Source organism: Triticum urartu, chromosome 5 (assembly GCF_003073215.2).
Source record: "Triticum urartu cultivar G1812 chromosome 5, Tu2.1, whole genome shotgun sequence".
NCBI classification, from domain to species: Eukaryota; Viridiplantae; Streptophyta; class Magnoliopsida; order Poales; family Poaceae; genus Triticum; species Triticum urartu.
The window spans coordinates 68,109,417-68,120,045 of record NC_053026.1 but is presented as its reverse complement, the minus strand read 5'-3'; the positions used below and the strand labels follow the sequence as shown (position 1 = coordinate 68,120,045).

Here is a 10,629-nt window from a genome sequence, read left to right as displayed (position 1 = left end):
CAGGAGAGGAGGAAGAAAGTGGAGCAGACCCAAATTCAGGCGCTGCATGCAAGGGTACAAGCGATAGAGCACCGAGAAGCAGATCGCAACAAGCGACCCGCCGACGCTTCCCCCGAAGCTACCCCGCCATCTCAGCGGAGAAGCAGCATGGCTTCTACCGAGCTGCAGCAGCTGGAGCCTGTCTTCACGGCTCCTGATAGCTACCCCGTGGACTTAATCACAGAGTCTCAAAATTTCCACCTTATGACGCAATGGATCAAATTGAAAGTCAATGCGGCTATTGGCTCTGTTGCACCTCCTGAACCTGGCGCAACTTTTCACTGCCGGCTGATTCCAGAAGGATATGCTAGGGTGATGGTGGATGAAATAACGGACGGATTTGAGGACCTCGAGCTTGACCACCCTACCGGTGAAGGGGAGACTCGGCTGGGTTCTTCTCTGAAGACTCCATGCCTATGGCGGAAGGAGCTCATCAACCTTCTGAACTGGACGCCTCCGCCTCCTCCGGCGAGTCAGGGCACCCCGCCTCCTCCTCCGCCTCCTCCTCCGGTGAGTGATCAGGGCACTCAGCCTCCTCCGGCGCGTGGCGGCACTCCGCCTCCTTCTCCGCCTGCGCCAGCGCGCCCGAGCAGCCAGCCTCCTCCTTCTCCGCCTCGCCAGCAAGGGCGGAAGAGACCCGCTGCCGCTACGGCTACTCCGGCGCGTCGTAGTCCTTCTCCTCCGCCTCATAAGCAAGCACGAAAGAAGTCAACCGCAGCCGCTCCGTCTGCTCCGACGTCTAGCAGTACAACCAGAGGCGGGAGGCAATACAGATTCGGTCCACCTCTCAAGCCTCTAGAGAAGTTACCATACGAGAGGACCATGGAAAAAAACGCGAAGATTGTGGAAAAAGAAATGAATGACTTCTTTGAAGGGGTGAAAGCAAAGAGACATCCACCTCCGGAGGAGAAGGTAGATCCGGTGAAAGCAAAGTGCATTATCGATGCCCTGAGGAAACCACCAAAGTCTCCGCTGAAAAACAACTATGAGTGCATTACTGCAAAGGTATATATCGAAGCGGAGCGGTCGGGAAGTACTATCAGTGATCGAAGGTTAGCAGAACGACGAGTTGGGAAAAAAATTGCCTAGCTCGGCGAACAAGCAGACCAATCGTGCCCCCCGCTCAAGGTGTCTAGCGATATCGTCGCTAATGATCTGAGGATGGTGCCCAGTTATAGCAATCTTGGAGATTACCTGCCCGACGATGTACATTATGATTTCTTGGAGGTGGAAGAACACAAATACCATTACGGGAAGCCTCTTGTCAAAGATGAAAAATCTCTAACAACGATGATGCGAAGATTCCATGATTGGTACATGAAAACCTGCAGAGAGTCTGGGGGGCCGAATACTTTGTATCTGAGAGTTAAAGAGGAGCACGACCTTGTTGGAATTGATTTGTTGACTATTCCATTTGAGGAGTTCTTTCAGTTTTTCAATCAAAAGGCCCTCGATAAATTAACGGTCACTTGCTACTGTCTGTAAGTACTACTTCTGTCATTAAGTCTCTATATATAGCTCAGCTCTTTCATTGAATGTATTTATAATTATCCTCACTATATTATGCAGATCGAAGATTGTCGAGTGCAGAAATGTATGATATTGGGTTCATTAACCCAAATCTCATAGATGAATTTCAGGTTAAAAAGAGCGCCAAAGATGCCGAGGCCAACTTGCTCAAATCATTGATAATAAATCAAAACAAAGATAAAATACTCTTTCCTTACAACTTCAAGTGAGTGTTACTGTCTTGTGCATATTCGGTTTCCCTTATTACTCGAGCGAGGTTATAGTAATGTAACTAGGAAAAGAGACCGTGCGTTGCAACGGGAGAAAATAAGTTGACATGCTTCGCTGCGAAGCAAATGCCAATTGTCCCAATTAGGTTGGCATGGCAAAGAATAAGTTTGATGATGACAAAAATGATGGATCAATTAACAATAGAACTCTTTGGGGCACTAGTCCAGAACATAGGACATAATCCTAGTCAACTAATCAGGTGAACAACTCTATATTTAGATTAGAGTACTGATAATAAAAATATCGCACACATAGTGCTTATTTTGATTTACTGACATCAGACAATGAAAATGTGGTATACATTGTGCAACGCCAAAGCAAGTATGCTTCTCTCGTGTGCTAACCGTGAAATCCTTATCGTATATATCTTTTATGTTCCTGTTATATTACAATATATGTAGGATTGATCTTTTCTTAGTCTGTTGTGCCTCAATTCACGGTTAGATGTAATTTGATCTGTTCTATCTTTCTTTTGTTCTGACTGCATATTTTCTTTTTTCTTGCGCATTCTTTTGCCCACGTGAGATTTTTCAAGACTGTGTTGATAAAAAATAAATTGGTTAGATTATGCATCATAATTAGAGCATAGGTAACTACTCATAAATTATTTTAATTACAGTGCACATAAGCATTAGAATATATGTATTGTTTAAATAATAGTAATGTTTTACTTCTTCCATGTACTCCTTTTTAAAACTATGGATCATTTTGGCTTGAAGTTCAAGTTTTTTTGATAAACGGCTTGAAGTTCAAGTTGATATCTGCTGTTAGAAAATAGTTTAGACAAACATAACAAAATCGAGCCTGGCAAAAATATATATTTAGCATCAAATCAGGCAATGTGCATGTTCGGAGAACAAATACATGCGTGCACGCGTGATGGACCTGGAGATATTTATCCGTCAGTGAAGGATCCAAACCCAATGAACAGTAATAATTACAAACAGGAAAACATTTACCAATGGACATGCGTGCACAGGTTATCACCCAAAGTATCGCGTTAGCTACCCTCCAAAAAAATATCGCATTGGCTGATTGCTAGAAGAACCCGCAAAAAGAATTGCTAGAAGAAACCAGTCGTCTTGTTGTGCTGGTTGCTCCACACGTCATATACGTCCTCTCTCTGCCTCTCTCTTTTGGCACACTACCCACCACACCACCACCATACCTCTACTTTACCTCTGCCTAGAGCAAGAGCGGCGGTGAGCAGTGCTGGTAGCTTTTTCACGCTGCTACGACTGTGGCGGCGTCGTGGTGTTCCTGGGTTGTTGCTGGCGCTCCTCCTTCCTCCACTCTCCCCTCTCTCGTTCTTCTCCTTTTGTGAATGACCCTGCTGTGCCGCCGCTAGTAGTGTCACAGGGGTCTTTAGGCTGCTCCGCTGCACAGCCAACCACCAATTTAGTTAGCTGCGGTCATATTTTTTATTTTTTATTAGGATCGGCTGCGACCCTTTTTGTTAATCTGGGCAAACTACGGATTTCATGTGCCTCTTCTCAACCTCTTTGATTGGTCTCTTTGCAATCCCTTTGTATTTGTATTAGGCTGCTTTTTTGGATTTCATCTACTTTTTGGCTTGTTGATTCTCGCAACTCCAAACGTATATAAGTAGCTTTGCTTTGCTGTAAAGAGGCGGGGTGGGACTATTAATTAGAACCTGAAAATTTAGCAAGCAAATTCCGTTTGCTACAGCCGCAGGGGAGGGAAAAGGGCAGGTCATGAGGTCGACCTTTTTCAGTGGGCCATTAACTTTTTTGGCCCATTAATTAGCTTACGAAGCTGCACAGTGAAAATTACCGGAGCGACGAGGCGGACGAAAACAACAATGCAACGGGATATATATATATAGATAGATTAGTATCACCTTGGATACGCAAAAAAAATAGACATGTTGAAGAAAAAAAACTGAAGCGTAAATTTACGAGAAGAGAAGCGTATTCTGACGGTTAACCCGGAGACTCAATTCGTGCTTTATTATTATTAGGGAGAGAGGAGAGATTGATGAGTTATGCATACGTGCACAGCTTCCACTATATTCTCCTAGAGATTAAGCTTGAGCAGGGACTAGTAACCGTCTTAGACTCGAGATGAAAAGATTCCGAGACTTATGCGGACATGACTAAAATTCTCAACAAATAAGTTCAATTGATCATTATCGCACCATATCGGCAACTTTTTGTTCATTTCCTGATATCTCAAGTAATAATTATTTTCTTTGTCTTGCAGGGTTTGGAAAAAGTTCACCAAAGAAGCTCCGTGACTGTCGAAGGAGCTGCGATATACATACCCGAAAGTAAGTACTACTAGATAGCTAGTTCCGTGCATCTCCCGTTGATTCTATCTACTTTCATCAATGCCATTTATAATACTTCATTATCAGTTTGATTGACCTCTATTTCTCGTAAAGTGCTTGTGGCAGGAACAAGGGAATGATTATTGTGGATACTACGTGTGCGAGTTCATCTACAACGTGACTTGCAAAGATAAGCGAGGCTACTCTAAAAGACAATTTGATGTGCGTGAGCAATAATATTCACAATTTGATTTTATTACACTATCATTTCCGTTGAGTTTCATTCATATATATGTATTAACCTGATACGTCTCCAACGTATCTATAATTTTTGATTGCTCCATGCTATATTATCTACTGTTTTGGACATTATTGGGCTTTATTATCCACTTTTATATTATTTTGGGACTAACCTATTAACCGGAGGCCCAGCCCAGAATTGCTGTTTTTTGCCTGTTTTAGGGTTTCGAAGAAAAGGAATATCAAACGGAGTCCAAACGGAATGAAACCTTCGGGAACGTGATTTTCTCAACGAACAAGACCCGGGAGACTTGGACCCTACGTCAAGAAAGAAAAGAGGAGGCCACGAGGTAGGGGGCGCGCCCACCCCCACCAGGCGCGCCCTCCACCCTCGTGGGCCCCCTATTGCTCCACCGATGTACTCCTTCCTCCTATATATACCTACGTATCCCCAAACGATCATATACGGAGCCAAAAACTAATTCCACCGCCGTAACTTTCTGTATCCACGAGATCCCATCTTGGGGCCTGTTCCAGAGCTCCACCGAAGGGGGCATCGATCACGGAGGGCTTCTACATCAACACCATAGCCCCTCCGATGAAGTGTGAGTAGTTTATCTCAGACCTACGGGTCCATAGTTAGTAGCTAGATGGCTTCTTCTCTCTTTTTGGATCTCAATACAATGTTCTCCCCCTCTCTTGTGGAGAACTATTCAATGTAATCTTCTTTTTGCGGTGTGTTTGTTGAGACCGATGAATTGTGGGTTTATGATCAAGTCTATCTATGAATAATATTTGAATCTTCTCTGAATTCTTTTATCTATGATTGGTTATCTTTGCAAGCCTCTTCGAATTATCAGTTTGGTTTGGCCTACTAGATTGATATTTCTTGCAATGGGAGAAGTGCTTAGCTTTGGGTACAATCTTGCGGTGTCCTTTCCAAGTGACAGTAGGGGAAGCAAGGCACGTATTGTATTGTTGCCATCGAGGATAACAAGATGTGGTTTTCTTCATATTGCATGATTCTATCCCTCTACATCATGTCATCTTACTTAAGGCGTTACTCTGTTTTTAACTTACTACTCTAGATGCATGCTGGATAGCGGTCGATGAGTGGAGTAATAGTAGTAGATGCAGGCAGGAGTCGGTCTACTTGTCTCGGACGTGATGCCTATATACATGATCATACCTAGATATTCTCATAACTATGCTCAATTTTGTCAATTGCTCAACAGTAATTTGTTCACCCACCGTAGAATACTTATGCTCTCGAGGGAAGCCAGTAGTGAAACCTATGGGCCCCGGGTCTATCTTTATCATATTGATCTCCTACTACTTAGTTATTTCCTTTGCCTTTATTTTACTTTGCATTTTTATCATAAAAATACCAAAAAAATTATCTTATCATATCTATCAGATCTCACTCTCGTAAGTGGCCTTATAGGGATTGACAACCCCTATTTGCGTTGGTTGCGAGGATTTATTTGTTTTGTGCAGGTACGAGGGACTCACGCGTAGCCTCCTACTGGATTGATACCTTGGTTCTCAAAAACTGAGGGAAATACTTACGCTACTTTGCTGCATCATCCCTTCCTCTTCGGGGAAAACCAACGCAGTGCTCAAGAGCTAGCAAGAAGGATTTCTGGCGCCGTTGCCGGGGAGGTCTACGCAAAAGTCAACATACCAAGTACCCATCACATACCCTTATCTCCCGCATTATATTATTTGCCATTTGCCTCTCGTTTTCCTCTCCCCCACTTCACCCTTGCCGTTTTATTCGCCCTCTCTCTCTATCCTCCCTCTCTTTCTCTTTTTGCCTCTTTTTGCCCGCTTGCTTTCTGTTTGCTTGTGTGTTAGTTTGCTTGCTTGTCACGATGGCTCAAGATAATACTAAATTGTGTGTCTTCACCAATACCAACAACAATGATTTTATTAGCACTCCGATTGCTCCTCTTACCGATGCTGAATCTTGTGAAATTAATACTGCTTTGCTGAATCTTGTCATGAAAGATCCGTTTTCCGGCCTTCCTAGTGAAGATGCCGCTACCCATCTAAATATCTTCGTTGATTTGTGTGACATGCAAAAGAAGAAAGATATGGATACTGATATTGTTAAATTGAAGCTATTTCCTTTTTCACTTAGAGATTGTGCTAAAGCTTGGTTTTCATCTTTGCCTAAAAATAGTATTGATTCATGGAACAAGTGCAAAGATGCTTTTATCTCTAAGTATTTTCCTCCCGCTAAGATCATCTCTCTTATAAACGATATTATGAATTTTAAGCAACTTGATCATGAACATGTTGCACAAGCTTGGGAGAGAATGAAATTAATGATACATAATTGCCCTACTCATGGTTTAAATTTGTGGATGATTATACAAATTTTTTATGCCAGATTGAATTTTGCTTCTAGAAATCTTTTAGATTCGGCCGCAGGAGGCACTTTTACGGAAATCACTTTAGGAGAAGCTACTAAACTCCTAGACAATATTATGGTTAATTATTCTCAATGGCATTCTGAAAGATCTACTAATAAAAAGGTGCATGCGATAGAAGAAATTAATGTTTTGAGTGGAAAGATGGATGAACTTATGAAATTATTTGCTAATAAGAGTGTTTCTTCTGACCCTAATGATATGCCCTTGTCTACTTTGATTGAGAATAATAATGAATCTATGGATGTGAATTTTGTTGGTAGGAACAATTTTGGTAACAACGCGTATAGAGGAAATTTCAACTCTAGACCTTATCCTAGTAATTCCTCTAATAATTATGGTATTTCCTACAACAATTCTTATGGAAATTATAATAAGATTCCCTCTGATTTTGAATCTAATATTAAAGAATTTATTACTTCGCAAAAGAATTGTAATGCTATGATTGAAGAAAAATTGCTTAAGATTGATGATTTGGCTTGGAACGTCGATAGAATTTCTCTTGATGTTGATTCTTTGAAACTTAGATCTATTCCACCTAAGCATGATATCAATGAGTCTCTCAAAGCCATGAGAATTTCCATTGATGAGTGCAAAGAAAGAACCGCTAGGATGCGTGCTAAGAAAGATGCCTTTATAAGAGCGTGTTCTTCTAGTTCCTATGAAAATAAAGATGAAGATCGAAAAGTTATTGATGTGTCCCCTATTAAATCTTTGTTTTGCAATATGAATCTTGATAATGATGGGACTGAATATGATCCACCTTTACCTAGAAGGCGTTCCAAGAATTCGGAATTTGTTGATCTTGATGCTAAATTTGATAAAAGTGGGATTGAAGAAATTAAAACCCTAGATGTTGCTAAACCCACTATTATGGATTTCAAGGAATTTAACTATGAAAATTGCTCTTTGATTGACTGTATTTCCTTGTTGCAATCCATGCTAAATTCTCCTCACGCTTATAGTCAAAATAAAGCGTTTACTAAACATATCGTTGATGCCTTGATGCAATCTTATGAAGAAAAACTTGAATTGGAAGTTTATATCCCTAGAAAACTTTATGATGAGTTGGAACCAACTATTAAAATTAAAATTAAAGATCATGAATGCTATGCTTTATGTGATTTGGGTGCTAGTGTTTCCACGATTCCAAAGACTTTGTGTGATTTGTTAGGTTTCCGTGATTTTTATGATTGCTCTCTGAACTTGCACCTTGCGGATTCCACTATTAAGAAACCTATGGGAAGAATTAATAATGTTCATATTGTTGTAAATATAAATTATGTGCCCGTAGATTTTATTGTTCTTGACATAGATTGCAATCCTTCATGTCCTATTATTCTTGGTAGACCTTTCCTTAGAACGATTGGTGCAATTATTGATATGAAGGAAGGAAATATTAGATTCCAATTTCCATTAAGGAAAGGCATGGAACACTTTCCTAGAAAGAAAATTAAATTAACTTATGAATCTATTACGAGAGCCACTTATGGATTGCCTACCAAAGATGGCAATACCTAGATCTATTCTTGCTTGTTAAGCCTAGCTAGGGGAGTTAAATGATAGCGCTTGTTGGGAGGCAGCCCAATTTTATTTTTATTCCTTGCTTTTTTCTCCTGTTTAGTAATAAATAATTTATCTAGCCTCTGTTTTGGTTGTGTTTTTTGTGTTTAATTAGTGTTTGTGCCAAGTAGAACCGTTGGGAAGACTTGGGGAAAGTCTTGTTGAACTTGCTGTAAAAAACAGAAACTTTAGCGCTCACGAGAACTGCTGTCATTTTTATTTGGAAAGTGATATTTAGTTAATTCCTTTTGAAGATGATTAATAGATAAATTCCTCACGTCCAGAAATTTATTTTAGAATTTTTGGGGTTCCAGATCTTGCGCTAGCTATAGATTATTACAGACTGTTCTCTTTTTGACAGATTCTGTTTTTCGTGTGTTGTTTGCTTATTTTGATGAATCTATGGCTAGTAAAATAGTTTATAAACCATAGAGAATTTGGAATAAAGTAGGTATAACACCAATATAAATAAATAATGATTTCATTACAGTACCTTGAAGTGGTCTTTTGTTTTCTTTCGCTAACGGAGCTCACGAGATTTTCTACTTTAAAGTTTTGTGTTGTGAAGTTTTCAAGTTTTGGGTAAAGATTTGATCGATTATGGAACAAGGAGTGGAAAGAGCCTAAGCTTGGGGATTCCCATGGCACCCTCAAGATAATCTAAGGACACCTAAAAGCCAAAGCTTGGGGATGCCCCGGAAGGCATCCCCTCTTTCGTCTACTTCTATCGGTAACTTTACTTGGAGCTATATTTTTATTCGCCACATGATATGTGTTTTGCTTGGAGCGTCTTGTATTATTTGAGTCTTTGCTTGTTAGTTTACCACAATCATCCTTGCTGTACACACCTTTTGAGAGAGCCATACATGATTTAGAATTTGTTAGAATACTCTATGTGCTTCGCTTATATCTTTTGAGTTATATAATTTTGCTCTAGTACTTCACTTATATCTTTTAGAGCACGGTGGTGGATTTGTTTTATAGAAACTATTAATCTCTCATGCTTCACTTTGATTATTTTGAGAGTCTTAATAGCATGGTAATTTGCTTTAAATCCTAAAATGCTAGGTATTCAAGAATAATTTTTTTCTCTTATGAGTGTGTTGAATACTATGATAAGTTTGATACTTGATAATTGTTTTGAGATATGGAGATGGTGATATTAAAGTCATGCTAGTTGAGTAGTTGTAAATTTTAGAAATACTTGTGTTGAAGCTTGTGATTCCCGTAGCATGCACGTATGGTGAACTGTTATGTGATGAAGTCGGAGCATGATTTATTTTTTGATTGCCTTCCTTATGAGTGGCGGTCGGGGACGAGCGATGGTCTTTTCCTACCAATCTATCCCCCTAGGAGCATGCGCGTAATACTTTGCTTTGATAACTTGTAGATTTTTGCAATAAGTATATAAGTTCTTTATGACTAATGTTGAGTCCATGGATTATACGCACTCTCACCCTTCCACCTTTGCTAGCCTCTCTAATACCACACACCTTTTGCCGGTATCATACACCCACCATATACCTTCCTCAAAATAGCCACCATACCTACCTATTATGGCATTTCCATAGCCATTCCGAGATATATTGCCATGCAACTTTCCACCGTTCCGTTTATTATGACACACTCCATCATTGTCATATTGCTTAGCATGATCATGTAGTTGACATCGTATTTGTGGCAAAGCCACCATTCATAATTCTTTCATACGTGTCACTCTTGATTCATTGCATATCCCGGTACACCGCCGGAGGCATTCATATAAAGTCATATTTTGTTCTAAGTATCGAGTTGTAATTGTTGAGTTGTAAGAAAAATAAAAGTGTGATGATCATCATTATTAGAGCATTGTCCCAGTGAGGAAAGGATGATGGAGACTATGATTCCCCCACAAGTTGGGATGAGAATCCGGGCAAAAAATAAAAAAAAGAGAAAGAAAAGAGGCCATATAAAAAGAGAAAAGGCCCAAATTAAAAAAATGAGAGAAAAATAGAGAAGGGACAATGTTACTATCCTTTTACCACACTTGTGCTTCAAAGTAGCACCATGATCTTCATAGTAGAGAGTCTCTCATGTTATCACTTTCATATACTAGTGGGAATCTTTCATTATAGAACTTGGCTTGTATATTCCAATGATGGGCTTCCTAAAAATGCCCTAGGTCTTCATGAGCAAGCAAGTTGGATGCACACCCACTTAGTTTCTTTTTGAACTTTCATATACTTATAGCTCTAGTGCATCCTTTTCCTGGAAATCCCTACT

At 40.1% G+C, this 10,629-nt stretch overlaps 1 long non-coding RNA gene across 1 annotated transcript; it reads left to right on the top strand.

Moving 5' to 3' along the window:
• Positions 1–2,929: 2,929 nt before the first annotated feature.
• Positions 2,930–4,524, top strand: LOC125555661. Its single transcript, XR_007304805.1, has 3 exons — positions 2,930–3,103; positions 4,063–4,129; positions 4,244–4,524. It is a non-coding gene; the product is annotated as an uncharacterized LOC125555661 (long non-coding RNA).
• Positions 4,525–10,629: the final 6,105 nt, after the last annotated feature.